Consider the following 6,000-nt stretch of genomic DNA (forward strand, 5'->3'; position numbering starts at 1 on the left):
CCTATGTCGCAGTTGAGAAATCTCCAGAGAAAGTGCCTTAACTTTGTTTGGAACAATGCATCCCATAGAATTGCTCAATCGGTAGTCCTCTCTCCTAGAGCTAAAGGTGGATTAGCCTCCCCCGATTTTATTAAATATTACTATGCTTCTCATCTTAGTTACATAGTTACATAGTTAGTCAGGTTGAAAAAAGACACAAGTCCATCCAGTCCAACCACAAAAAAAAAAAAAAAAAAAAAAAAAAAAAAACGTACAATCCAATATACCCAATACTATACCCACAGTTGATCCAGAGGAAGGCAAAAAACCCCAGCAGAGCATGCTCCAATTTGCTACAGCAGGGGAAAAAATTCCTTCCTGATCCCAGAGAGGCAATCGGATTTTCCCTGGATCAACTTTACCTATAAATGTCAGTACCCAGTTATATTATGTACATTTAGGAAAGTATCCAGGCCTTTCTTAAAGCAATCTACTGAGCTGGCCAGAACCACCTCTGGAGGGAGTCTATTCCACATTTTCACAGCTCTTACTGTGAAGAAACCTTTCCGTATTTGGAGATGAAATCTCTTTTCCTCCAGTCGTAAAGAGTGCCCCCTTGTCCTCTGTGTTGACCGTAAAGTGAATAACTCAACACCAAGTTCACTATATGGACCCCTTATATATTTAAACATGTTGATCAAATCCCCCCTTATTCTCCTCTTCTCAAGAGTGAACAAATTCAGTTCCTCTAATCTTTCCTCATAGCTGAGCTCCCCCATGCCTCTTATCAGTTTGGTTGCCCTTCTCTGCACTTTCTCCAGTTCCACGATATCCTTTTTGAGAACTGGTGTCCAAAACTGAACTGCATATTCCAGATGAGGTCTTACTAATGATTTGAACAGGGGCAAAATGATATCTCTCTCTCTGGAGTCCATACCTCTCTTAATACAAGAAAGAACTTTGCTCGCTTTGGAAACCGCAGCTTGGCATTGCATGCTATTATTGAGCTTATGATCTACCAAAACCCCCAGATCCTTCTCCACTACAGATTCCCCCAGTTGTACTCCCCCTAGCATGTATGATGCATGCATATTCTTAGCCCCCAAGTGCATAACTTTACATTTCTCAACATTAAACCTCATCTGCCACATAGTCGCCCAATTAGACAGTGCATTGAGGTCGGCTTGTAAATTGGAGACATCCTGTAAGGACGTTATTCCACTGCATAGCTTGGTGTCATCTGCAAAGACAGAAATGTTACTTTTGATCCCAGACCCAATATCATTTATAAAGATATTAAAGAGTAAGGGTCCCAGCACTGAACCTTGGGGTACACCACTGATAACCTTAGACCATTCAGAGTAAGAATCATTAACCACTACTCTCTGAATTCTGTCTTTTAGCCAGTTTTCTATCCATTTACAAACTGATATTTCCAAGCCTGTAGACTTTAACTTACACATGAGCCGTGTGTGCGGAACTGTATCAAACGCTTTTGCAAAATCCAAATAAACCACGTCCACAGCCACCCCTCTGTCCAAGGTTTTACTTACCTCTTCATAAAAAGAAATCAGGTTTGTCTGACAACTTCTGTCTTTCATGAACCCATGCTGTCTGTTGCTTAAAATGTTTTTTTCCAGCAAGAACTCGTCTATGTGGTCTTTTATTAAACGCTCCAGTATCTTCCCGACTATAGAAGTTAAACTAACAGGTCTATAGTTACTTGGTAAAGACTTTGATCCCTTTTTAAATATAGGCACCACGTTCGCCCTGCGCCAATCCAGCGGTACTATTCCCGTCATTAATGAGTCCCTAAAAATTAGATACAATGGCTTTGAAATTACAGAGCTCAATTCTTTTAGGATCCGTGGGTGGATGCCATCAGGTCCAGGTGCTTTATCCACCTTTATTCTGTCTAAATATTTCTGGACCATATCCCTTTTGAGCCATTGTGGATCATTGGGGGCTGTGTCAATACCACCCCCATTATGGACATGAACTTCCCCATGCTCTTTTGTATACACAGAGCTGAAGAAAGTATTTAATAAATTAGCCTTCTCCTTGTCCCCAGTCACCCACTCTAGATTATTTTGTAAAGGGCCTACATGCTCAGATCTGACCTTTTTACTATTAATATATTTGAAGAATTTTTTGGGGTTTGTCCTACTATTTTTTGCGATCTGTCGTTCATTTTGAATTTTTGCACCCTTGATTTCCTTTTTACATATTATGTTAAATTCTTTGTAGCATTTAAATGACACTAGTGTTCCTTCATTTTTATATTTTTTAAAAGCTCTCTTCTTATTGTTTATAGCTTTTCTAACTTTGACCGTGAGCCACATAGGTTTTCTTTTTAGCCTTTTAAACTTATTGCCCATGGGAATATACTTTGCAGTGAGGTCCCAAACAGTCTTTTTGAAGAATTCCCATTTCTGTTCTGTGTTTATCGCTGCCAATATTCCCTCCCAGTCTAAGTCCTCGAGAGCAGCCCTCATCCTTGGAAAATTTGCTCTCTTGAAGTTAAGTGTTTTTATCTTTCCCTTATGTATTTCTTGTTTACAGCTAACATCAAATGAAATCATGTTATGGTCACTGCTACCCAGGTGTTCCTTTATCTGCACATTAGTAATAAGCTCTGCATGGTTTGAGATTACCAGGTCCAACAGAGCTTCATTCCTAGTTGGGGCCTCAATAAACTGGACCATAAAATTGTCCTGTACTAGGTTTATAAATTTTTGCCCTTTAACTGTCCCAGCAGTGCCATTACTCCAGTCAATTTCTGGGTAGTTAAAATCTCCCATTATTATCACTGTCCCAGCCCTTGCAGCCCTTTCCATCTGTGCAAGGAGCTGAGTCTCCACCTCCTCGTTAACATTGGGTGGTCTATAACAAACTCCAATGATTAACTTTGAACTACGCCCATCTATATGCAGTTCCACCCATAATGCTTCAGACTCATCACACTCTCCATCAATCAGGTCCTCTTTCACACTTGCTTTGAGATCACTTCTCACATAGAGACAGACCCCGCCACCTTTCCTTTTTACCCTGTCTCTCCGAAAGAGTGCATAGCCAGGAATATTAATAGCCCAGTCATGTGAGGATTGAAGCCAAGTTTCAGCAATACCGATTACATCATAGTTCACTTCATGCACCAGAGCTTCCAACTCACCTATTTTGCTTGGCAGACTTCTGGCATTGGTGAACAAACACTTTAATGCATTAATACATTTTGGTCTGGTGTTTTTCATATATTTTTTAGTAGTACAAATGGCACTACAGTTTCCAATGGCTGTTTGCAACATGGGAAATTTCTTGACACCTGCCATAACCCTCCCCCCATCTGTCCCCATTCCACCCTCCATTAATGTCTGACCCCTAACTGACCTGTCTTCTTGATGTAATTCTAGTTCACCCTCCCCCCTCAATCCTAGTTTAAATACTCCTCCAGCCTTCCTATAAACCTCTCCCCCAGCACAGCAGACCCCCTTCCATTCAAGTGCAAACCGTCTTTAGCATATAGGTTGCACCCCAATGAAAAGTCAGTCCAGTGCTCTAGAAACCCAAATCCCTCCTCCCTACACCAGGTCTTGAGCCATGCATTCAGCTCTCTAATCACCCCCTGCCTTTCCTGTGTTGCGCATGGCACAGGCAATATTTCAGAGAATATCACCTTGGAGGTCCTTCCCTTCAACTTGCAGCCTAGTTCTTTAAATTGATTCTTAAGGAGCCTCCACCTTCCATGTATACTGTCATTGGTTCCAACGTGGACCAAGACAGCTGGGTCATGCCCAGCCCCTCCCAGTAATTTATCCACCCGGTCCACCACATGCCGAACCCTAGCACCAGGGAGACAGCAAACCATTCGGTTGAGGCGATCCTGGCGACAAATTATTCTATCAGTCCTTCTGATTATAGAATCCCCTATAACCACCAACTGTCTAGGCCTACCTGCACTCCCCTCACCACCTTTACTAGATGGGCTGCTCTCCCGGCTGTTAGGGATAGCAGTGACATCTAGGGCTGCCACCTCTGTGTTTGCCACCTCCACATCTTCACCCAACTTGGCAAATTTGTTTTGATGCACAAACACAGGACTGGCCTTCCTATTCTGCGAGCCCCTTCCACTCCCTCTAACTACATTAACCCATCTTCCTATCTGATAATCCTGACTTGCCCCTCCACCCTCCACATCAACCCTACTGACCACCTGCTCAGCGAGCAGAGGACCCCCTTCAAGGTTGTCCTTTCTGCCCAGTGTTGCAACTTGCTCCTCCAGATCTCTAATGCGAGCTTCCAGAAGGGCAACCTGCTCACATCTGTCACAGCGGTATCCATCCTGGAGCTGTTGCACCAATTTTGCATACATGTGGCACACTGTGCACTGAGCAAAACCTTCAACCCTGCTAGCACTCATTTCCCAGTTACAATACAATTACTTAAGGGAAGTTTAAGATGTTACTTACAGATTTGAAGACTTCTGTTTAAACTCCTGTTTTCAACTCCTGGTTATTAACTCTCCCACTTTAGTTCAAAAATTCCACTTGTGTTCACAAAATCCACATGCAAGCCACCATCAGCTGGGAGCAAGCTCCAGGGGAGTGTGTGTAGACACTTTTATACACCTGGGAACAATTAACCACTCCCCTTAATTAGCAGAAAAAAAAAAAAAAAAAAAGTGTTTAAAAAGTGTCAGAAAAAAAAAAAAAAAGTATTTTAAAAACTGATAGCAAAGGAAAAAAATAAAAATAAATAAAAACCCCTAAAACAACACTTGCAAGCAGAAGCAGTCAAAAGCACAGCTCCTGGTTATTAACTCTCCCACTTTAGTTCAAAAATTCCACTTATGTTCACAAAATCCACATGCAAGCCACCATCAGCTGGGAGCAATCTTAGAGTATTGACAACATGGACCTCAAGGAAGGCTGCAAATAGATGGGCTGAAATTGAAATGGGGATTACTGCCCCAGTACATCCATGCTATCTATTATGGCCTTCCTCAAAGAAATTCATATCCCAACTAAGGTCTCTGTGTCTCTCCCCGATGCTTTTTACGCTATCAATCTGGAAAAGATGTAGAGACAAATTTCACCTCTCCTTACCCTGCTCCCCTCTCCAGAACTTCCTTTTTAACCCAAAAATTCCGGACGGATTATCATATCTGCGAACAATTGCATGGACACACGCAGGGATGTTTCAGCTGCGACATTTAGTTCACCCAGTAACACATAAGCTTTTACCTTTTTCAGTCCTTAAAGAAAAACACACCCTACCGAAATCTACAGAATACTTCTACTTACAAATTAAACATTTTTTCCAATCCTGCTTTCCCTCCTTATCTTTAGAAAATCCCACTGCTTTTGAATTATTGTGTACAAATGGCCCATACGAACCAAACTTAATCTCATCCATATATAAAATACTCCAGACAACACCTCCTTTAAATGACTCCATACATAGATACATGATAAAATGGTCCAAAATGCTAAACAGATCAATTTCATTAATTGATTGGGGTAAAATCTGGGAGTCAGCTTTTAAAGTTTCTAGATGTGTGGCACAAAAGGAGACCGCTATTAAGATAATATTTCTTTGGTACAAAACTCCTGAGTTGCTACATGCCCAAAATGCATCTCTTTCTAGTTTGTGCTGGAGATGTGGACGGTCCGTAGGTACGCACCTTCACATTTTCTGGGACTGTCATGTCTTAGGTACGTATTGGATTGAGATACAAAATCTATTACAGTCACTTTTCGCCACATCTATTCCATTAAAACCCATACATTTCCTGTTAGGTCTACCTTTTCCGGGTATTCCTAAACCACTACAGAGATTAGGGTCCTTTGTACTTTTGGCAGCAAAAAGAGCCATCCCTAGACTTTGGCTCTCTACCAACGCTCCCACTTTACACCATGTTCTCTCCATTATTACAGATATGCGTAAAATGGAACATTTAACAGCAAAAATTGAAGGTAAAACTCCCCAATTTGAAAAAATTTGGAAATCTTGGCATGATTCGAA

Source organism: Aquarana catesbeiana, linkage group LG11, assembly GCF_042186555.1.
Source record: "Aquarana catesbeiana isolate 2022-GZ linkage group LG11, ASM4218655v1, whole genome shotgun sequence".
Classification (NCBI taxonomy): domain Eukaryota; kingdom Metazoa; phylum Chordata; class Amphibia; order Anura; family Ranidae; genus Aquarana; species Aquarana catesbeiana.